Source organism: Vanessa cardui, chromosome 19 (assembly GCF_905220365.1).
Source record: "Vanessa cardui chromosome 19, ilVanCard2.1, whole genome shotgun sequence".
Lineage (NCBI taxonomy): Eukaryota > Metazoa > Arthropoda > Insecta > Lepidoptera > Nymphalidae > Vanessa > Vanessa cardui.
Genome location: NC_061141.1, coordinates 6346598 through 6372693, shown reverse-complemented (window position 1 = coordinate 6372693; position 26096 = coordinate 6346598). Strand labels below are relative to the sequence as shown.

The 26096-nt window shown below is 31.2% G+C and overlaps 5 non-coding genes across 5 annotated transcripts; 1 reads left to right on the top strand and 4 right to left on the bottom strand.

The window, feature by feature from the left end:
* Nucleotides 1–4847: 4847 nt before the first annotated feature.
* On the bottom strand, nucleotides 4848–4921 carry Trnat-agu. Its single transcript has one exon. It is a non-coding gene; the product is annotated as a tRNA-Thr (tRNA).
* Nucleotides 4922–5405: 484 nt separating this feature from the next.
* Nucleotides 5406–5479, bottom strand: Trnat-agu. The gene has a single exon. It is a non-coding gene; the product is annotated as a tRNA-Thr (tRNA).
* A 765-nt stretch (nucleotides 5480–6244) lies between these two features.
* On the bottom strand, nucleotides 6245–6318 carry Trnat-agu. Its single transcript has one exon. It is a non-coding gene; the product is annotated as a tRNA-Thr (tRNA).
* A 551-nt stretch (nucleotides 6319–6869) lies between these two features.
* Trnat-agu lies at nucleotides 6870–6943 on the bottom strand. Its single transcript has one exon. It is a non-coding gene; the product is annotated as a tRNA-Thr (tRNA).
* Nucleotides 6944–7965: 1022 nt separating this feature from the next.
* On the top strand, nucleotides 7966–8039 carry Trnat-agu. The gene has a single exon. It is a non-coding gene; the product is annotated as a tRNA-Thr (tRNA).
* Nucleotides 8040–26096: the final 18057 nt, after the last annotated feature.

Genomic DNA, 26096 nt, shown 5'->3' with positions numbered 1-26096 from the left:
GATACAAGAAGCTTACAGTACTTTACTTAAAGATGATATTTACTTATTTTACATATTACAGCGATTTTTTTCAACAATGTGTTTATGTGTCGCTAATCATTCTAGTACTGACCGGTATAATCGAGCGATTCCCGGGTGTAATTGAGCCAATATAAAACCAGTAGCGGTAACTCCAGTTCCTGGAATGATGATAATGAATTTACAACAGTAATCAATGGGTTGATTATCGTCGGATGTTTCAGTAACGAATTTCTGAGTAATATTTCATTTCGCACCTCAAACTGCGTATCCCGTCTCTGTGGTATTTTATTTCAGCTGAATACCGAAATTACGTTCCGGTTGACGTCATAGGACACGCCCGTATAATTAATGAGAGATCTCTACAGTTACTTTAATTGGTGGTAGGGCTTTGTGCAAACCCGTCTGGGTAGGTACCACCCACTCATCAGTTATTCTACCGCCAAATAACAGTACTCAGTATTGTTGTGTTCCGGTCTGAAGGGTGAGTGAGCCAGTGTAACTACAGGCACAAGGGACATAGCATCTTAGTTCCCAAGGTTTGTGGCACATTGACGATGTAAGAAATAGTTAATATTTCTTACAGCGTCATTGTCTATGAGTGATGGTGACCACTAACCATCAGGTCACCCATAAGCTCGTCCGCCAACATATACCATAAAAAAATATGTTTATATGATAAATATCTTTACGCTTGTTTTTGCCTATATTTTTCTCTATATGTCAGATCTCTACTCTATCTCAATGTCAAAGTAATATTAATGTTAATTGGCAATAGACTATTTAACAAAGATTAGCTATACCTTATAATAACTACAAACGTATAAAAATCTAGCTGAAATTCATAAAAGTTTGTCTGTAGATCATTTAGCCTCGCCCCTACCTTTTTGGATTTGAGAGAGATGAATTAAAAGAAATTTTCTGTTTGTATATATTATATGCTTCCCCAGACTATCTTCACACTTTCTAACTCAAACTATCTTCACACCAAATTTACTAAATGTGTCTGGTAACAGACACTTACTTTCGCATTTATACTATTAGTATAAATAATAATTAAAGCTATCGAGTTCTATTATTTTAATAATCATTATATATATAAATAAAAAATTATGATTTTACGGATAGGCGTATTATTTTTAATCTTTTTGTGATTATTTAAAACTGGCAATTAAAAAAACACATTTAAAAAATCTTTTATATTTTAGAAATATATTTCATAATCATTCGAGTAATCAAGGGGGCATCAAAAGTAAAGTCTCTCAACAAAAACTCTCATAACCCTTTTTCTATAATTGAAATACATGGGGTAGTCTGATGGGTAGGTAGATTTTCGTCTCGACTGAGGGTAAAAGTCAGCCGCCATTTTGGATAACACGTTTTCTTAATTAAAGTGTATGTACCTTAATCAATAATCACATCTGAACGTTTTACCGGGCAATATATTTAAAAATCGAATAGCTTTATTTTTAAAATATTGCAAGACCACGACTGGAGTGCTTTCAGATTTATTTTAAGTACATACGTGTCAAAACAATTTTAGCGTCAAGCATTTATCACATTCGATAACTAGTTTAACGCCAAAATTATTATTTCGTAAATAAAATTAGGATTATTTTCATCATAGTGATAATTTTTCGTGACGTTAAAAATTTAACAATTTTTATACGTATCAGTAAATATATCACAAAAGCTCTACGTCATAATATCACGCGATGATAAGGAGGTGAACTGCTCATATTTATTCGTATTTGTTATAATCGTCAAATATTTTAAATAAACACAAATGCATTTATCGTGTAGCTGATTGATGTGATCACATTTTTTTCTATTAGCGATATTTGTATTTTTTTTTTATATATATATTTGTCCATCGATATGATGGCTGATGAGATGAGCTGTCTCCCTTCTGTAGTTATGAAGAGGGAGAGACGGTATATTTTAATAATAATAAGTAATTATTTTTTTTAAATAATACCTATTAAAAATGCGAGTATATCTACACCTTTCTTTTCTATTTTACATGCTTGCGCTGTGCTATCCTTATTGCTGTCTGTCTGTCCCTGTGTATGCTTTGGTCTTTAAAATTACGCAAAGTGTCTTAATACGGTTTTTTTTTTAAATAAAAGTGTGATTCGAGAGATATATGTGGTGTCGTAAATAACTTTTTTTTTGCGTTTACATTGCCAACGCTGGTTGAACCCTACGATATATATATCAAAATAAAGTAATAGAATAATGTACGTCTTAAAAAGGTCTACAAAAGTCTTTTTTCTAGAGATAACATACTTTCTATCCCTTTTTTAAATAATGGCTAATTGTGGAGTGTTTGCATTTATCCCTATCCAATTAATTACCTTAAAAACATTTTGCGTCGAATATTGTTTTACATCGACCTTTACAGCAATTAATTTAAATGACTATTTTCGAAGATATTTGATTTAAAATGCAGGGACATAGCGGTTTATATCGTCTAATGCCTGAAAAACTGTAAAAAATGTGTATAAAGATATTCTGTAGTATAATTAGTATCACCATAGTAACCGTGTGAAGCCATAGTTTTAAAAGCTAACTTTTAATTCTGCCTTCTTATTTAAAATAAGAAGGCAAATTTTCCGTTGTTAAATGATCAGATATAAAAGGCTTATTGTTTTAATGAGTTACTGTGAACAAACAAAGAAGGCAACCGTAAAAAATAACGTAAATATCGAGGTGGTGAGTGAACCGTGACGCAAGTGGTCAATTGCCCGCTGTTCAGAAAATATACGTCATACCTTTAACGGTTATTTACTCAATACAGAGTGATAGAAAAAATATCCCTCATTTGTAGGAAAATAATACAATGACTACTATAAGGAATTTTTGTTGGCCTCTTCGCTTAACAGAAATCGCGACAAATGTATTTTTTTCTATTGCTAAAATTCGTCAGGTATTGTACCTGTTGCCATAACTTCGTTGACACCTTTTTCAAAATAAATTCATTCAATAATTTATCGTACATTTCAATTATTTCTTTTTGTAATAAATGTTGTTCCGCAATAAATAAAGCGAGTAAGCCTTTCAAATGTCAAACATTTTGAACCTTTAACTATATTTTTTTTTCTTATATCTGTATCCCAGCAGATACAATTACTTGGTGGTAGTGCTTTGTGCAAGCCCGCCTGGGTAGGTACCACCCACTCATCAGATATTCTACCGCAAAATAACAGTACGCAGTATTGTTCTGTTCCGGTTTAAAGGGTGAGTGAACCAGTGTAATTACAGGCACATAGCATCATAGTCACCAAGGTTGGTGGCGCATTGAAGATGAAAGGAATAGTTAATATTTCTTACAGCGTCATTGTCTGTGAGTGATGGTGACCACTTACCATCAGGTGTCCCATATGCTCGTCCGCCAACCTATTCAATAAAAAAAAAAAACAATTAGAGTCAACAACGACTCGGTAAAAACTGGCCAGACATCAGTGTACAGGAAACATTTTAGCGATACTGAAATACACCACCGCCCATGGACACCGAGGTGCATGCAGATTACCCTTACCTTATCGACCATTAGGTAATTTATATACTAATGTATAAAATCTAAGTATGTATAAATAACGAAAATTAATTTATTGACGAATATAGTCTTAAATACACATACTAAAAGACTATTAATTATCAGTGTATAATCGTGTGAACCAACAAGAAAATTAATGCAAGAATTACATAACTGCAACTGTACATTATAAACAAATTAATAGATAATGTATATTTATGGCATGTCCGAAGAAAAATAAGTAATGTTATTTAAAGTATCTGTAAATACCATCTGATGGTTAAAATATTTGGTTTGTTGTAAAGGATATGGATGTAAATTTATTTCTCAAATAAACAACATAAGCAATTTGCCGTATAACGGTATCTTGTTGACTTCACGTTTTAGTCACTAATTATGAGTATACTCACCTTATGATATTTAATATATATAAATATACACCAGCTTGAAACATTTGTCTACATTAAACATATATTACACCAAACATAATTCATACTAACGATTTTTAGTGAGAAATATGATTACCCCATTTTGAGGCACTGGGTGCACACACATGTATATGCTTATTAAAAGCGAAAATAGTGTTTTTAGAAATATTGTTACCAACATTATATAGATTAAGCCTGAAGTAAGCGTAATGAAGGGCGACCTCCGATCCGCTGGTCCGACGTCTTTCGAAGGATCGCTGGTAGAAGATGGATGAGGAAAACAAAGGACCGAGCAAAGTGGCGCGCTCTTAGGGAGGCCTATATTCAGCAGTGGACAGCAGTATCATGTTGAAGCCTGAAGTAAATTGATTTACAATACGCAGAAGGGAAGCTGATAAAAGTCCATATAAATCCATAGCAGTACTATGTATATGTAAAATTGAAGTACATACATCATCATTCGTTGAAACAATATTGCATGTTTTCCCCTTTTTTTTAAATGAATTTGTTTTCGTGTTTTAATATATGTTGAACACATTTAACCACTTTTCAAAATATTTCCCGATTTTCTATAAAATTAAAAAAAATAGACGCTAAAATCGTTTTCATATCAGAAAATATTAATACGGAATAAATTAAATCTTTTCCACCCAAAATGTAACTCTTATGGTAGATTTTTTCTATAAGATAAGTCTCGGATAAAGACAAAATGAAAGCGTCAGCCCCATTCTTTTTTAAGTAGATCTAAAAACGAAATACCTATAAATCCTATTGAAAATTATAAAACACAACGAATATTTTAAATTGATCTTCTATTTCATTAATAAAATAAATGATATATGTTTTAATAATATGCATTATCAAGGCCCCGGCGAGATTCGAACTCGCGATCTCCTGTTTACTAGACAGGCGCTTTAACCAACTAAGCCACGGCGCCGATGTATATTATCTTTAAATTTTTATACTCCAAGTATGATTCAAAACTATCAGTCTTCTTCAAAGAGATTACTTACAAGCACGAATCGAAATCGAATCGAACATCTCAACATATCCCAAACAAAGACTGTAACAAATATTATGTGCATTTAAATATATAGTTTCTTTAAAAGTAAATAAAACGTTTCCACCCAAATTTCACTCCTATGGGTAGATTTTTTCTATAATAATAGGTTTCTGTGATAAGTCTCGGATAAAATATATTGAAATTTTTAAATCATAAAGTATATTCACAACTTGATCTTCATTTTATTTATCTCACACGTAACAGCGTTTCTTGCAAGGTGACGTCTGACAGAGAAGTATGAAAGGAGAAGACATGCTGTGCCGACTCCAAATAAAATTAGGATAAAAGCAGGACAATGACGATCTACTTTTTCATTAATAAAATAAATGATATATATTTTATGTAACATACACCATCCAGGCCCCGGCGAGATTCGAACTCGCGATCTCCTGTTTACTAGACAGGCGCTTTAACCAACTAAGCCACGGCGCCGATGTATATTACTCTTAAATTTATATACTACAAGTATAATTTAAAACTGTCTGTCTTCTACAAAGAGTACTTACAAGCACGAACGAACGTTTCAACAAATTCCAGACACAGATTGTAACCAGGATTAGAGATTAAGTAATATATATTAACATAAGAATTAATAACATTAAATGCTTAAACATATACAAATATTAACTAAAACTAGTTACTGTATAAATCTTGACCGCGTGGAATGATGGCAAGAATGCTAGCAGCATTTCCCCGTTGAATCGCAATTCCGATCCTCTGGAAAAAAAAACGAACCAGCCCTCCTGTCACCAGTGGAGGCAATGAGGCGAGGTGTTATACTTTTGATGAAGCTTTTTGCACCAAAAGGATTAGATGCATTTATATAGTAGTTACTTTGAGGAATGAGCATATTAAAATATATAGAAACAGAAAGACAAGACGGCTCCACGAAACGCACTGATAACTGACAACAGCTAGAAAATGGACGAACAAAAAGAAATACACTGTAGACTTTCTATAAAATAAAAAAATAGACACTAAAACCGGTTTCATATAAGAAAACATAAATACGGAATAAATAAAACGTTTCCACCCAAATTTCACTCTTATGGGTAGATGTTTTCTATAATTATAGGTTTCTAAGATAAGTCTCGGATAAACATATTGAAAATTTTAAATCATAGTGATTATTTCGATTGATCTTCATTTTCATTTATAAAATAATTGATACATATATTTTGATAACAGACTCTATCAAGGCCCCGGCGAGGTTCGAACTCACGATCTCCTGTTTACTAGACAGGCGCTTTAACCAACTAAGCCACGGCGCCGATGTGTATTACCTTTAAATTTTTATACTACAAGTTTATTTTAAAGATATAAGACTTCTACAAAGAGAATACTTAAAAGCACGAATGAACATATTAACAGGTCCCAAACAAAGATTGTAACGAGCATTAGATGCATTTATATATTAGTTACTTAGGGGAATGCGCATAAAAAGTATAGTTTCTATAAAATAAAAAAATAGACACTAAAAACGGTTTCATGTGAGAAAACATTAATAGGTACGGAGTAAATAAAACGTTTCCACCCAAATTTCACTCTTAAGGGTAGATTTTTTCTATAATTATAGGTTTCTAAGATAAGTCTCGGTTAAACATATTAAAAATTGTAAATCATACAGAATATTTACAACTGATCTTCATTTTCATTAATCTCACAAGTAACAGCGTTTCTTATGAGGTTAGGTCTGACAGAGAAGTATGGAAGGAGAAGACACGCTGCGCTGACCCCAAATAAAATTGGGATAGAGGAAGATGATGACCTTCTTTTTCATTAATAAAATAAATTATATATGTTGTAATAATATACATTATCAAGGCCCCGGCGAGATTCGAACTCGCGATCTCCTGTTTACTAGACAGGCGCTTTAACCAACTAAGCCACGGCGCCGATATATATTACCCTTAAATTATTATAGTGCAAGTATAATTCAGAACTATCTGTTTTCTACATGGAGAATACTTATAAGCGCGAACGAAGACATGCAACACAATGTTTTATTATTTTAATATATTTAAGTCGCAAACATAGATTGTAACGAGACCTCCTCTCCCTTTGAGGAGAAGGTTTGAAACATATTCCACAACGCTGTTCCAATGCTTGTTGGTGGAATATACATGTGGCAGAATTCTAAAATCTATGAAATTAGACACATGCAGTTTTACTCAAGATGTTTTCCTTCACAGATGAATTATAAACACAAATGAAGCACATGAATATTCAGTGGTGCTTGCTTGGGTTTGATCTCGCTATCATCGACAACAACTAAAAAATGGCCGTAAAAAAACAAATACACTGTAGAGTATGAGGAGCTAGACTAAAGCCTACCTAAAAAATTAAATATTTTGGTATTTACGACCCAAAATAAATACCACATTGTCGAAACCGTACGAACTTAATAACACTTGATAGTTAAAGGCTGTGAAGAAAGAAATGAAATAAACATGATAAAAATACAAACAAATCTATACAAATAAATCCCGACATAATTCTTGGTGATAGGGCTTTGTGCAAGCCCGTCTGGGTAGGTACCACCCACTCATCAGTTATTCTACCGCCAAATAACAGTACTCAGTATTGTTGTGTTCCGGTTTGAAGAGTGAGTGAGCCAGTGTAATTACAGGCACAGGGAACATAACATCTTAGTTCCCAAAGTTGGTGACACATTGACGATGTAAAGAATAGTTATTATTTCTTAGAGCTTCATTGTCTATGGGTGATGGTGACCACTTACCATCAGGTGGCCCATATGCTCGTCCGCCATACTACAACATAAAATAAAAAAATAAAATAAATAAATATAGATCGACAAAAATTCTATAGTAAAATGTAAAGAGATTAATAATAAAGTCTCGTAAAGAGGCTACTCTAAAAAGAACTTGTAGTATAATAATTTAATAGTAATATACATCGGCGCCGTGGCTTAGTTGGTTAAAGCGCCTGTCTAGTAAACAGGAGATCGTGAGTTCGAATCTCGCCGGGGCCTTCATATACAATTTTATTACATGCAAATGTACAGAAATTATTTTTTATTGTTCAATTGGTCATCTTGTTGTTAGCCAATACATTTCAAACAATACTTAACCATTTATATCATGTTTTATTTCGTCTTATCCAACCTTTACGAACTGTCTCCCCATTAAATGCCCTTACAAGAGATAACACTACATTTATCAACTTGTAATGACATTTTGGAGACGATAATATCTTAATGTATTTTCATAATACGAAAAATCTAGGAGGTATGTTCTTCTAAACAAAAATATTTACACACACAAACACATAACATATCGTTTGAATATACCAACGTATTCGTATAATATACGATATACGAATACATCCTTTCTAACGGTATTTATAGATTTTCACTTACGAAAGTGCGTCCATTCAAGTCTTTATTCTTACATTATACATCTTTCATACATAAATCATACACACATAATAAATATGTAAATATCTTTATTCGGTTCTATAATAAAAAATCATTACATTAAATGAAATGCCTATTTACATACACATAGAGTAAAATAAAAGCCTAGCATTACGTATGTATTTAATGATTTGTTTCTTATCGATTGATTGAATCTACATTTGGAACTGTTGTGTGACTTTGCATTTAATTGCTGAAAACGCTCCTAAGAGTAAAATTAATATTCCGACCAAGGGCCGTCTGCCCATACTCTACCTATTTAATTTCATGCTGTTAATATCTACAAGTCACAATACTATATTCCAGTGAATTTTCTAGTTGCCAGTTCAGTCTTAAACCAAAACATCAAAATAAATATTGAGTTTCGAAATTTATTATTTCTAAACTTAATATTTATATAGATAGACTTGATCTTTCACAAAATATTTTTGAATTTGAACTAGAATAACCTTGCATAATCTTCAATTCTATTCGTCGAAATTGATTTGATACGCGGTATCGAAATCTGGTGATGTTAAATTGAAAACATAAAATTAATAAAATTGAAAAAATAAATAAATAATGTTATGCGGCTCTTTCAGCTAATCTTTTTTTCATTGACATTGTTTAAACAAGTCGTCGGTAAGCTGATTTTCCCTTTTTGGCTCCGAGAACTGCTCACAATATTCCACCGAAATTAACGTCATTATCTAAATATGCTTAGCAAGTGTTTCAAAAATTAATTAATCATTAACAACAACTATTTTGACTATTGACTCCAGATTTTTATTAAACAACAATACTTAACTAATATTTCTCTTCTCCACGTCTTCCAGTAAGAAGGATGAGTGAGCCAGTGTAACTCTGGTTCAAGGGACATAACGTTTGTAGTGAGGTTATTATTTCTTACAAAGCGCAGAGACCTTGTTACATATAAAAAAAAGATTTGACTACATTGGCTACACAATAAGATATTACGTCTTTAAACAAATACATTCAAATATTTAATTAAATACTCAGTTGATACAATATAGTCTGTTATGAAAAGATTCAATAACAAAAGAACAAAAATAAATACGTATAACAATTGTATATATAATGTTAGATGAAGGTGACGTAACGACGAAATGCATGTAGGTACCTACACATGTGCGTGTTTCATTAAGTAACGGTGACGCAGGTAGCGTTACTGATATATTTCATGCAAATTTAAGTAAATTATGAATGCCATATTGACTTTTTATTTTTTCCTTCAATTTGATAAAAGCGTAACCGGCGAATGTTCGTCATATACATATATTGTTTAATACATTAGTCATGGATTAAATAAACTTTCAGTGACTGAATTAAGCGATAAAATAAACATATTTTTTAATAAACACTGAACTCTTTTCATATAACGATGAAATATTATGAATTGATTATGTGTTAGGAATATTTATAACTATTTAATGAAAGTAACTAATTGTCTATGGGTTATTTTACTGAGTTTAATTAAATCTATATCATGACAAGAGTTCAATTATCCTATATAATGTCATTTTTCTATATAATTTGACAGTTCGCCAGAAGTGACAGCTATAGAGTATCCAAAGCATAGAGCCTATACCTGATGCCCTTGCAACATAGAGTATCAATGGGGAAATAAACAAGAGTACAGGCTTAGGTCATTAATAATACATTCTAAAATGTAAAGAAAATACTTCTGTAACTGTATTTGTAAAATATAGTTAAATTGGAGTAATTAATTAATTCTTATTCCAAAATTAGTAATTGATTAAGTCGAGATGGCCCAGTGGTTAGAACGCGTACATCTTAACCGATGACTGCGGGTTCAAACCCAGGCAGGCACCGCAGATTCATGTGCTTAATTTGTCTTTATAATTCATCTCGTACTCAGCGGTGAAGGAAAACATCGTGGGGAAACCTGCATGTGACAAATTTCATAGAAATTCTGACACATGTGTATTCCACCAACCCGCATTGGAACAGCGTGGTGGAATATGTTCCAAAACCTTCTCCTCAAACGGAGAGGAGGCCTTTAGCCCAGCAGTGGGAATTTACAGGCTGTTGTTGTTGTTTTATTCCAAAATTACATCGTCCGTCATCTTTTGGTATTCAACTAGACTATGAATATCTTTGAAAGTAGCCATTGCTTTAATTCCGTGTTTCATAAAGTAAGTACAGCCCTACGTCTACATCTGATTTGTTTCCAATCTAGTGTCCCATCAGATTATGAGATAGGGTAGGTACGTAGTTATGAGTGCAAGGAGTACGGAAACAATAGTATTTGTACTTGCTACTTATTTGTTATAATTTTTTAGACTATTGAGGTTGAGTTGGGACATTGTAATAATAATTTAAAAAGTTTTAAAAAAAAGATAAGCCGTAGGTTGTCAGATTACGTACATGACATAAAATTTTTGCACGTGTTCTGATAAAGCGTAGTTTTACCAACGTAACTTTTGCTTTTATTGGTATTCAAGACAAAAGTCAATTTAACGACCAATAAACTGCTTGATTATTATTTATGGAAACGGCTTTAATGCGTTTTTATTGCGATTCATCTATTACCTGTGGTGGAGGCACGTGTCCCATTATCACAAGTCCGTGGAAACTCGTTCCGTGACGCATGCGCAGTTTGAACGTAATAGTTACGTTGGGAACGTGAAGCGATGCGTATTCAGCGACTTTAATATTACGTTATTTCTTGATAATCATTGTTTACGTTTGTATTGTGACCTCGTGGAATGTATGTGTCGTCGTCTATGGAAGGCCTAGTGGATAGGCCACACGGGTTTTGAACGAATGCCTTAGATTCAATACCGGATAAACACTATTAAGTTTTTTATATCCTTAATTTATCTTTATCAGTAATTTTATACTAAAAGCGCAAAAGCGTGGTAACAAATTTCCAAAAAACTTGTTATGAAAAACTGACGAGACACGACTTCGTCCATTTGTCGGCATATCCTGTCTGCTGTTTAAACGAACTGAAATATATTTCAGAAAAGGCAGAGATGAATTTGAACCTAATTTCAGTTTAGCATTAAAACGTTGGCGTTGATATGTTCCTGTGCCAGAACAAGCACGTAAAGCCATTTGTTTTGTCTAATCCCTCTTGTTCAAGATTGTCCTCCCACCTGACAGAGACTTTGGAAAGAGCACCTAAACTATACTATACTTTATTTTACTATATATATATATATATATATATATATATATATATATAGATATATATATATATATATATATTTATTCATATACTTGCGTACTATAATATCTATAACTTAAATCTAATAAAGAACCAAGTTCCCAAATAACATCTGATGGCGCTTACGTCTTTTTGTAAATTTGATAACAGAATGATTTACATTCGAAATTTATATCTGTATTTTTAATAACAAAATCGAACTCGATATGCATCAAATACAAACCACTTTATTCGATGACGTTCAATCTGATATCACAAGTTTAATATAAAAGTATCTTTATAATGTTCATGAAATTATACATACCTAATTAAATAAAAAATACTGTACGTAGGTATTTGTACGTCCATTTCACACGAAAACTCTCTGGCGCGTGAATGTCGAGATATAATTACAATGAAAACATTGTATAGTACACAACTTAGATGTGGCATCGGCAAAATTCGTAAAACCGATCACATCCGAATTAAGTACGTTATCCCAAATTATCAATATTTATTTTTTATGTGAATATGATCTTTACACAAACTTAATAATTTATAATATCATATGATCTAATATATTCGTCAATTTGACACGTCGATTCGAGAATCTATAGCGACGAATATCGTCGAATGGCGCGATAGGGAGCTATTTCTATTGGTTGTATAAATCGGCAGTAATCAGTATTATTGAATTTGCCGATGCTACATCATAGTTGTTTCGTACTATATGTACTCTATTGTGACTTAGCACAGGTGATCCCTCACGTGTGGTAAGGTCAACACTACCACGTGTGTCGTGGTCGACTCTTGTTTTGTAAACTACTTCATATTTCTGCAACGCTTGTTCCCACGTCTAAGCCAAGCTATTTTAAAACCAACCTTTGTTTGAGATACGAGTATTGTGTTTATAAAATATGAATTGTTTTTCGATTATACTTTAAACAATAAATCTAAAAGTACCTTTAGATTTTTTTTTCATGATTGTGTCGCTTACAGTGTACGGCGTTTTAAATTGTTTTTGTATTTAATGATGTATTGCTATCCGATTTTCGTTATGACAGCATTTCTGAAGAAATATCTGTATAGGATATTACTCTAGTTATCTAAATTACATGCGAATATTGTTTTATTTAAAATATTTTTTCTGATTAATACAGATGACATCTTTAAAACTAATTGAAAAAACCAAATATACTATATTATTATATATTTACTCTTATGTTGAATAGATCGAATGAAAATTATTTTATCAAATTTACAAAAAGACGAAAGCGCCATCAGATGTTATTTGGGAACTTGGTATTATTATTGCTGGTAGGATTTCAGGCATGCACGCCTGGGTAAGTGACCTACTCATCACATATTCTACAGCCAAGCAATGCTTAGTACCTATTGTTGTGTTCCGGTTTGAAATAACATCTTAGCATAACTTAGCATAGCATAACATCTTGTCACAGGGGAAATAACATCTTAGCTCCACCAGTTGGTGGCGACTTGGTGATGTAAGGGATGGGTAATATTTTATACAGCACAAATGTATACGGGCAGTACTAATATATATAGCGTATCCAGCCACATAACCCATTAGATCATTTACCAACCTATATTATAAAAGTAAAAAAAAAGAAAGAATAAAAATATGTAATAATCGTCTTAGTGTGCGTAAATACAAGCACACTACTAATGCTTCACTATCATCGATTGTACAAAAATAATCTTAACAGGATATCTTAATAGATTTTTTCAAATGCCTATCCTGGATTCAGAAAACCCGAAACCACGGCATATAGCCTCATAAGTTGGTAGAGTTGTTTCCATTTCCTACAAGGTAAATACGATCATCCTTATTTACCTGCTTTAGTACCAGGAAAAGCGTATTTTTAGAATAGTCTACACTGTATGAAATCATGAATACTTGTACATCATGATAAGTACATGATTATTTGAAAATCATATTTATTTTTATACCTTACTTCATAAATCGAGTAAATGAGTCAGAATACTTGAGATCTTTATCAATAGACCATAAATATAATGGCTTTATATTATATTTACGGTATATTTAAAAAATGTTTATTTAGAAAACAATGTCTATCTGAGGAAAAAAAAAACGTTTTACGCCATTTTTTATTGTACTTTTACTTAGTAAATATTTTATAGAATATAAAAATTGAAAAAAAAATCAAAAGTATATATTATGTGAAAATGCATCGTCTGCGGCGTTAAGTAGAATATTATTTTTTTATTTAATTAATACTCATGTGAAAAATTAGTTTCAGTAATAAAGAGAATGGTGTTAGAGTTTCTGTTTACAAATATCATGTTCCCATACTATCGCAGATATTTTCGGTACGGTAATAAAGCATGCGGGGGATTAAAGGATTTTATAAAATATGGAATATAAATAAGTCACAAATAAAACGGCTTATCTATTTTAATTTTTTTTTTCAGCAATGTAACCAATACTCACTCTATTTCTATATTTCAGTCTGAAGGCTCAATCTGATTGCCTGTATGAATATCGTAAGTTCGGTCCCTGACCTATTTGCACGTTGTACATTAATTTGATTTTTTAAACATATTAATAATATTATGAATATAAAGTAATCCATATATAACGTATCTTTCAGACGACAATTCTGTACCAAATATAATTATAGTGTCAACATCATTATTTATTTTAATAGTTTTGGCTTTTGTATTTAGACTCGAGAAATGTTGGAAAGAATAACGAATTTATAATATATTATCTGTTACCGATCTGTATTGAATAATCATGTTCAAAGTGATACGTTGATAACATTGATAAGTAAAACATGAATTTAGACGCAATCAATAATACAGATTTTTAGATCAAATCAATGTTATGGGTTACTAAACATATATCTTACAAAGTTGAATCTTTGCGTTTTTATTTTATTAAATATGAAACAGAGTCGTAATGATCAGGGATTTAAATTTAAACAGGACTGCTTGTTAAACAGCCACTCATTATCTATCTATCAATCAAAAATCATTCGTAATACTAATGTGTTATCAAAAATCGCTAATGTCAACCTTAGATTGTGGGTAAACGATATTATTTATCAAGTTTTTGTTTGATAGCATGTCGAGGAAATAAATAATTAAAACAATATTTTATTTTCAACTTTGAGTTTTGAATTGAAATTAATAAACTTCAGCCAACATAAGACCAGCGAAACTAATATCATAGTATACTAATTATTATTATTATTTAAAGTCAATCATCTAATAATTTTTTTTTTATTACGGAATTGTAAAAGATTCGTCGTAATTGAGAGAAATTGGATTTGTCAATTTTAGCGTATTTTAATATATACCCCATCGATCCCATACAGAACAAAATACATTAATATGTGTAAAAAATGCATTTCTTTAAGCGTTGCTATTTCATTTGAAAAACGTATTTGAATGTAGTATTATTAAATATTACTATAAAAGGATATTTTCGAAGGCTTACTTAGAAATAAAGTAGGTGTTTCTTAGTACCGTACACATTAAAGAAACACGAGTTAATATGGTTAGTGTTTAAATAGAAAAGCCAGACAATAATAGTGATATATTACCTCGACGATCCCAATATATGCGTTTACATGAATTTACGTAATTTCAAAGTAAATACATACAGTTCAACAGAAGCCGTGGGTGTAATGTAATTCTTTGTTTACGTAACAAGAAAAGCCGGTCGCTGAATTTGGGTCACACCTATTTCTTATTATCACACGATGCTATAATTAGAGCTTTAAATTAGCTATTTCATTTTAATACGAAGTAGATCGCACAGAATAGAATGTATTCACGTAAACTTAGCAATGAAACGTTTTTGAATCAACTGTGATCATATGTTGAATACAAAAGAAATAGAATTTAATTCATACAATATGTAAAAAAGGTTAAAGTACCAGCATGTAGATTCTGGCAGATTTTCGTTGTGGAAGTGATTAATTATTACGTGAACAAAAATTAAGCAAATGAAGATAAATTGGTGTTTGTCGGTTTTTATTTAAAAATTGATGGTTAAGCGATCCTGTGATGCCACCGCACAAACGGAATTTAAAAGCAAAAACCAGCTAAGTACCAAGAGTACCACTCGTGCACGAAGGGTTACATATTTAATAGATCTATAAAAACGAAAAAAAAAACACATCTATCATATGTGACCTCCTTTAAATATTCATATAAATGTATTTTTTATTCTTTGTCGTTCATCATCTAAAAATGTTAAGTGTCTGACTATCACGGTTCATGAGATACAGCCTGGGTATAGACGTACAGATGGACGGACGGACGGACAGGAGTCTTAGTAATACCGTTTAGTGTTCCGTACCTAAATGGTAATTTAGGTACGGAATACTAAAAGGGTATAATACATTTAAAACATGTCCAAAAAATGGCTTGTATAATCCGGTACGTATTATTAATCTATAAAGTGGAAAAAATACTGATTTTTTTTGTACGATAAAGTCAGCAAAACATAAATGTAATGCCTAAAATATTAATGAAATGTTATCACATCAATTGTTATCACGACGTACGTAACAATGCAATGTTGTTGCATTTTAAGTTTAAGTACTATCAGGTATTAAAACGCTAATTAGGAATTAGTGTTAAGTGATTAACGTATTTCAAAGTCACCTTCGAATTTCGTGATCGTATCCACGTGCACAAAAATAATTACATTTTAAGCACACTTAACACTTAAGATATTATAAAGTAAACAAATAAGTTTGTATTTTAGAAATTGTTTTCTTTGACATTCATTTTAGTTGGTATTAAAAAAAAAAAAACAATGTCATATTTCCGTACATGGTGATACTCAAAATTAATTGCTTTGGATTTTTTTCAAGAAGGATGCCATAAATTTCATAACTCGAATTTGAGTAAGTCAAATTAAATACTTTTTAAAAATAAACTGAAAAATAAAATGCTTTATGCTATTATAAAGGAATATTTATGAATTGTAAATAAGTATAATATATTTCATTCACATTAAAAATAACTTCCTCATATAAGAAAAACATATTATGCAAAAATTTTAATGTTTATAATTGTATTTCTCCTTATAAACAATGATGTCAAAGGCGGTTATTCTCATTACTATGTTGAGGCGGAGAAGCAATCAATATCCTACTGTCAAGATAAAGCTTGTCTTCACAAACATTATTTATTTATAAACATAAGTAACTATGTCAGAATAAATCTCGATGGCAACTAGCACGTGCTTCAATTATTATTCAAAAACTTTCGTCCTGATTAAATAGATAAGGCTACTATTATTCATCCTAAAATTATTCAAAAAAGAATTAAGCGATTACGTCTTAATAAAAAAATAAAAAACTTTGTTTTTTTTTAACTTTTATTACAAAATAGTATTTTGCATCTGTAACGGCAAAACAATATCACAGATTGACAAAAGTAAAAACTACGTAAATAAATACATAATATCAATAATAAACGTAAACTTTATAGAAAAACAATATTATTAACGATGCATCTAGAAAAGTATAATTGTAAACATGTTTACTTAAACACATAGTAATTTTTATACTTAATGTACAAATAATCGATTGCTTTGAAAAACTATTGCTTAAGCCTTTGGCTACGAATGACAGTAAAAAAAAATTAAATATTACATGTACAAAAAAATCTAGTCTACCTAAACAGCTATGTTGTACTATGATAAATTTTAAACTTATATACTAACCTTAAATATACAAATATTCTGACAAAATTGTACATCAAGTCTTAATAATATAAACAAGATCATAAAACTAGACAAATCTGCAATAGAAATTAATTTAGAATTGTCTAGATAATAAATAAATTACAGATTTTTTTTTCAATATATTTGCACAAATGCTTAATTTTGCATACAACCACAAAAAAATAATTAATCGAATTCATTATATTACAAATATATACAAGATAGTGTTTATCTTTTCGGAAAACACAACTGATAACTATAAGGATAAATATTGCTTAATTTAAAATATATTACAATTATATTTCCTCAAAACTTATAAATAACCAATAGCAGGTTCTTAAAACATTAATATAAAGTACATTACAAATTACGTTGCATACACTCTTTGGTTTTCTAATTCCATTTTTCTAATGTAAGGCAAGGCAAGGCTTTCTTTTAAAACAAACGAACTTTACCTAAATATACATGCGCTCCTCTTAACTTATATTTTTATTGGTGCAGCCACATCTCACAGCATTTCTATCTTCTCTAAATCAACAGATCCATAGCTTGATCATATATCACTACGTTTACAACACAGACGACGAAATAGCGACACGCCGTGCAGTTTCAGGAATCACATGTTTTAAATCCGCTGAAATCTTCACAGAAATACTCCCACGTGTCAAATGGAATAATTATTCCGACAGCCATTTTTTGCATCACACACAAATCACCAACATTCAACATTCATCATTTTCTGGTAGCACCGGTAACCTCACATGCCGCCTCTGCCGCCTTTTCCTATGTACCAACTTTGTTTTCTTGTATTCTATATTCGTATATTCTTTATCTTCTGGGAGAGGCGGTAGATTCTGCTTAGGTCTCCTCGGCAAAACGCATTCCATTGTTAAATTATCTTTATGCTTCAGCATATCGACATCGGGGTATGTAAGCATCGTGTGTGTAGAAAGTTTTATAAGCATCATAACACGAGCGCTCTGTTTGGCGATAGTTAACGTACTGGTCTCGGGCGGGAGCGTTGTGGCGTATACCGCGTTACGATTAAATTATATTTAGTTTTTGCATATAACATTGTTCTAGTGGTTAATACATCATAGTAAACAGGGAACCGCGCCAAATGCGTTTTCCATCCCGAAGGCTACACGCAATTTTTTCTACATCATCACGCGGTTTCGTAATCTATTATCTGAATCTGACAAGTGATCGAGAGGTTTTTATCTTAAAATGATTGTCTTTACGACTGATTGCATGCAAATTTAAGATTCTCATGCACACTTCATTTTCGCATCTCATATCTATATAGATTATTATTACATCGGATTCTATATCTTTATATCTTAGATATAAACGTTGATACTTGTAAATCTGTTTGAGGTTAATAGACTTTGACACGCTCTGACCGATTACCCTGTAAGTTGTCAGATATATTATATATATTCATGTAAAAGGTTATATAGTATCCATTTTTTGTAATTTGGTGCTAACTGCGTGATCCTTTATCCCATTCTAGGTTAAAAGATCACCATAACAATTAATATGTACCTGTGTACTTACACAGGTTGGACGACCAGGGAAAGCGAATATAATGTATATAAATGTTTTTAATAAATCTAAGGAAATTGTAAAAAGTATCGAAATTTGTGAACTATGAAATAACAATTGCGGTTCAATTTAATTCATTATAAATATTGTAAAGTAAATTGGTCAATGATGTAAAGACGATAAAATAAATAAAAAAGTAGGAACTATATGCCTTGTCATACTGGTGAAATAATACTTTTACTTATTTCCCTACAGGGTTCAATCTGATGAGAGCCACTCAAATAAACACTAAAAAGATTCATCAAAATGTATCCAACCGTTTAGGGGGTCAGCTCCATACAGTCGTATATAAGAATTATTTTGTTATATACAAATATAATAACTAAGATACGCATATAATTGACGATTAAATTAATATAACGACCTCCGTGGTTGAGTAGGGTGTACACCGGTTTTCACAGGTTCGATTCCCGGCGAGTCAATGTAGAAAAACTTCATTAGTTTCTATGTTGTCTTGTGTCTGGGTGTTTATGGTACCGTAGTTACTTTTGATTTTCCAAAACATAAGTGCTTTAACTATTTTCATTAGTATCAGAGTGATGTATGTATGTTATCTAATATTTATTTTATTTATGGTTAATATACTCGTATTATATCGTATCTAAAAACGAAATGCAATAAACAAATAAAATGATAATGGAACCCCTTATAATTAAATGAATAGTAAAAAATCTATAACTTAACACATCTTTAGCACAAACTCGTTATTAATATTTTACCTAAGATCTATTAACTGAGAATATAATACAGTTTGACTCATAGTCAAAAATAATACAGATGCAACGATGTTTGCTTAATACTTTTTCATTCTCCTAAGAGCTGTGTTCGTAAATGTCATAATAAAATATCATATGTTTTTCAAGGCATTACGTCATACATGTCACATCATCTCTCGTAAAAGCAAGCAACGCTGAAATATAGGGCACGGGGGTAGCGTAGACGAACGTCAAGGGGTCATTGCTCTTTAAGACAGTAAGTTCTAAACTAAGTGGTAATCTAAGTAAACTCAATAAAAAATTCAAAATATTTTAAAATTAAATCTTCTTACATATACTTATTGTCCATCCTTTTATGGCACTTTTATTATTTTTAATAGAGATTTTTAGTTTGATATGCCCGTGTGTATTTAATACGTGTTGTCGCTACGGATTTTGAAGTGGGCAACATTAAAAAAAAAAAAAAACATTGGCGGGTATTTAAACTCGCGCTCGGCAGAATATGCTGGAACCGGGAACATTGTGATAACTTTAATTTTCATTACTGTATCTCTTTACATATTCTTTGCTTAATTTGAATAAAGAAGAACGTTATTAATTAATATCAAGAGTTATCTTTCAACAATTAATTAACTAAAATAACCTTAGCTTATATACGCTTATTTAGATCAATAATATCCTATTCAGACAAAAATACTTTCAATTTTCAAGCTGAATGTTGTTCATTTCATATAATTCTGTATAATCAATTGACATAAATCGATTAAACTGCCAATGTTTAAAAAAATATATGATTTTGTATTAAAAAAAAATGTGTATGTAACTTAATATAATTGTAAACATTTCTATTCGTACGAGGCAAATTTAGCATTTTATTTTCAATGTTGCTATTAAAACGTATTATGGTAGACCTTGAATGTATTAGTTCGACTTTTGTATTGCCCGGTAAAGGAAAGTATCAGTCATAGATAATACCATATGTATACTGGTATCAGTCGACATATTTTTCAGCTTCATTATTATTATAATACAATGTATATATCAAAAAACAATACCAAAAAACCTCGTAACTGTACCACGACTTTATTTTTTAGTTTTGCTCTGAATATCTATCAACCATAGGTTAAAAATGTATAGGACCTAAATTGTAGAACGTTAATGATGAAACAAAAAGTAGGTATCATATCATACTTCTCTTATCACGACACACAGCTGAGACAAAATTTTCAAAATGGCCGCGAAGGTTCAGGTGAAAATTTGTAGCTTTTCTAAGTACCAACATACAACATCAAAAATCAGCTTTTCGGTTCTAAACATATATAATGACTGTATAACTAACTAATATTAAATCACTTAAAAGATAATAAATTTAAAATTCATTAAATTGCATTTACAATATATCCCCAATCTCACCTAGAGTCAATATCACGTGTCTTAATTAGTTTGCATTGCCTTTATTTGGTTTACGCTGTCTTTAAACGTGTTTTAATTAGGCAGGTGGCAAGGCAAGGCAGGCAAGATTTTAATTGATAAATGTCCTTCACTCAAAATACCGTTTTCACCTCGGGATCTAATGTATAATATAATTAGTATATCTGTATAATGTATATATACTTGAAATTAGTGAAATTTATACCATTCAAACTTTTTTAATAGAAACCTGAAGAATCACTTACAAAACATCGTAAGTCGATTATGATTCCCTTGATAGAATGATAGAAACTCTTATATGGATAATATAAAAACTCTTTTTATTTAATTTAAATATTTAAAAAAAATCATAGTACAAGTTGGAATACTAATAAACAACCAGTTGAGATATTCAAAAAAATAACTGTAGTAAAAACATGAGTCTATATAATCATCAATATATATAATCTTTATCTAAGAAATATGAGAAATAAAACATGTAATTCAAATGTTTAAGTTTTTTTTTATTTTGGTTTCAAATAACATTCATATAATAAACACATTATTATAATCATTCATTGAATTTTCATATTTATTTAAATTAAATTTCGATTACTAAGTGTAAGTAGTTTACTTGGTGGTAGGGCTTTGTGCGAGCCCGTCTGGGTAGGTACCACCCACTCATCAGTTATTCTACCGCCAAATAACAGTAGCCAGTATTGTTGTGTTCCGGTTTGAAGGGTGAGTGAGCCAGTGTAACTTCAGGCACAAGGGACATAACATCTTAGTTCCCAAGGTTAGTGGCGCAGTGACGATGTAAGGAATAGTTAATATTTCTCACAGCGTCATTGTCTATGGGTGATGGTGACCACTTACCATCAGGTGGCCCATATGCTCGTCCGCCAACCTATACCATAAAAAAAAAAAAAAGTGCAGCCTCACCAGATTACGTATTGTCAACTTATTTTATTTAAGTGATAAAAACTAAGAGTTAAGAGCAAAAATAAGGCCCCATGACTATCAGCGTATTGTAAGCTTTAAAAAGAGGTCTTATAACGCACCAAAAAATTTTTAACGTGAGATGGGATCTAAGTAGATATATGAGCTGCCTAGAGATGTTCAAATTCGAGTCGGACCTAGTTGGGAAAACAGGAATATTAATAATGAAAAACAAGTTTATTTTTCCATTGTTATTGTTATATACCTCTGTACTCTACATTGATAATGAGATAACGCTGTGCCATATAAAAATTAAATCAACAAAGTGGTTTTCGCGTGATGAGTGCACGCAGACGGATAGATAACTCCAAAAGCCCCGTAAATAGCACAATATAAATACCTACTTAATACATTAGGGCACTAGAAATTTCTGACGACTAACTTTTGTAAAAAAAATAGTTAATAGAAAGCTTTGGTTTATTTGGGTAAATGGTTAACGAAAACAATTCCACAGACATTTCTTTTTTTCATCTTTGCTCCACGTGTCATTGATTTCAACAGTACTGTGAGATAACAACTGTTATGTAATAAACTGATACTTAATCAAAAGCATTATTATTTAACTTTACATTCTGTAAAGGCTTACGTATTTCACCTTTGAAATGTTTAGCGTTAGAGTGAGACGGTATGTTTGTGTTCTACTTGGTGATAGGGCTTTGTGCAAGCCCCGTCTGAAGTAAGTAACTAACCAACCATATATTCTACCTTCTAAGCGCAATACTTTATAATTATTTGCCGGTTCCAAGGGTGAGTGAGCCCAACTACAGGCACAAAGGACTTAGTTCCCAAAGTTGGTGGCGCATTGGAAATGTAAGATGTGATTAAAATATCTTACTGCTATAATGTGTATGGACTGTGGTGACCACTTGTCATCAGATGATATTTAGCCAATACAAACCAGAAAATGGTTTAATGGCTTGTAAAATATATTAATGTGTATGTTTTATTATAAAAAGAAATAAATAAATAAATAAATAAATAAAATGACGCATACCAAAAATAGAAAATGTTTTTATTTTATTTATGTTTTAATTTTGATATCACATCATTTCAGTTTATATCAACATTATTTTCTGAAATCTCACGACCTACGCCCTGATGATCGTGTTAGTTCTTCCAGAATAAATAGCTCAGAGTTTAATCCAATCGATTAAACTGCAGCCACACACTTTATAAGCCGGCGTCTATTTAATCTAGGATACCTACTTAATATTCGCATTAAAAGTCGCAAGTTATACGAATGTATTCTTTGGAATAAAATGATTTATAGGTAAATTATTATATTGTCATATCAAAATACCGTAACATTATTATCTTCTGATTATTATAGTTGATATCGATAATTCTTATCATCAAGAGCCTTATCGCTGAATGTGAGACGTCTAGTCTGATGAATGAAGATAGTGTTAATAACATTGGCGCCAATTCAAGCAAAAAAAAACATAACTAGTGCATATAAATAAAACAAGGCTGTATATTGATAATTATTATTTGGTATTTTTTTTTATAAATATTGTTTAAATAGACTACAATTATAAAAAAAGACATAACAAGTGTGTGGATATTTAAATTGACAAAATCATAGCAGACTCTTTTATTTCGTAATTACATAACAAAAAAGTATTGTGAAATAGTTTATATATATCATGCATATAAAGTATACATACATATGTATCTATGGCTCTAACTAGTAAAGCTGCAGTTTCCGAGGTCCTGAGACATATCCTCGCATCGGAATGCTGATATAACCGCAGGATTATTAGTGTGAGGGTATAGAGAGCGCATCTGTGTTGCAAACAGGCACGTACACTACAATATATCTCTGTACGTAGCTGGTCTTAGAAGAGATTAGTCACCGTGAAATAGGTCACTAGGACATCATCATATTTGAATAAAGCCTACGTAAAACGGGCTATATCAACACTAGTAATAGACTGAAATCAGAGTCGTAATTTGGTACTAAAATTTTTACAAAAGTTCCTCATGAAATAAAATTCCTAAGTCAATGTTCAAACCGAAATTATCTAGAACAATCTGGATTTGTGATTTTCAGCTACTTCTGACTCAGATCTTAATTGCTCCCATGATTCTTAATAGGTTACATGACAAGACATCCTGTCATGATGGGAGGTAATTAGTAGAGTTTACCATTAATGGATTTCAATTAAGAATATTATAATTAAACTAAGAGAGAAAAAAAAAGTGAACGAAATCGTGTATATTGTCATGTTTGTGCACTCCTGAAAATCTTGCGACTATATATTATAGGGATCTGTTTTATGTATTATTTTTATAAGTATTCAACAAAGAAACATATTGTTATATTCATTAAAATAAATATGACTTCCTGGAACCAAGTCATTTAACTAATATTAATTATATCCATTAATCAAATGAGTATATCTCTGTATATAATCTTTCCGATTTTTTAAAAAGAATAGAATTATTATTTTATAAAAACAATCAACAATAAAATTAATTGTTTTTAATAAATATAAAATGACGTATTTTCTATAACTTAGAAATATGCCGGGAATATAAATAGTTTCACGACAATAGGAAATCCAAACCTCTGCGGCAGGCCATAGCGTGATTTTGTTAAATGTATTTTACTAAAGATATTAATGCATGAGGCGGTGCGAATACATTATATTTCAAAATTCAAGGCACAACGTTTTTCAGCGAGTAAGAGTTAAGTATGATTGACCTACGCCAACATATTTAAGCAACTTAAAAAAAAAGTCAAAATATCCAAATGCAATGATGCCAACATGATAGCGTATAAATACTTTTTATTTGAGGTTAGTTCGTTTTTATTCAATTTAAAAAATAACCGTGACTTGAAAGTTATTTCAATTTAAAGAATCTAATAATTTCATAAAACCGTTCAAGAAATTCATTGCTAGAGTTGAATTTAATAGAAGCAATTTTGCAATTTATGAAAATGAATTTGTATCTATATTTAGAAGGTTGTGATAATATCTGAGATTAAAGTATAAACCGTGTACAATAAATGGAGTATTTCGACACTTTCCACGCAATAAATCGTATGAACAATTTTGTGATTTTTCAGGACAGTGCGCCTAGGCATAGGGCGTAGACTCTCGAGGGCGCAAGAATAGATAGACTGGGTAGGACTATTGTTTTTTCGTTTTGCTCTTGTTAAGATGAGTCTGAGTTGATTCCAATACAAACGTACATGCTAGTATCATTAAAAACATACATCGCACTCATTATTTTGGCAGTGCACGAGCGTATTTGTGTTTAGTGTTTATCGTTAAAGGGCAACGCATTTGCAGTAGTGAACCTGCGTTTAAGTTTTAGTGAGTTTGACAGTAAAATAGGCAAAGGGTCTGCTTAGGGCGCATTTATATACTATATATTTTGAGATTAGTTTTGAAACACAATATGTTAGAGAGTATAATTAGGCTTTTGTATTGAAATAAAAATTCATCATAGTAAATATGAATAAAAAATAAAAAGATACAACTGTACTCTAGTTATCACAAGAACTTTAATATAAAACGACACGTATAATCGTAAGTTATTTTTACAACGTATAATCCCCAAACATCGACCGAGTATGAAGCAACTTCCGTGTTACAACGTTTTGCGCCGGACATATGTATTTTGTCACAAAACATTAAAATATAAAAGACAAACAGTTCCTTGTATTTTTAGATTATTAAACACTGTAGTAATATTTTGTTTTTTTCATTATACGACGTCGGAACTGAGCCATGGTTTGTGCGCGCTCTGACAAATCAACGCAAATGGTTGGTAACCGAGGACATGGCTATATGCGCAGGAGTTTAAATATGAAAAGACTATTAGCGAGTTAAAATCTCAGTATTCAGAGAAAATATGAAAAGTAGGTTACAGGTTTGGGGATGTGTATTTATATTATAGAACTATACCACTTCTGCGTGGGGTTGTCGATTGGAAAAAATAAAAAAGATCTGTACTCTATTCCAACCATAAGA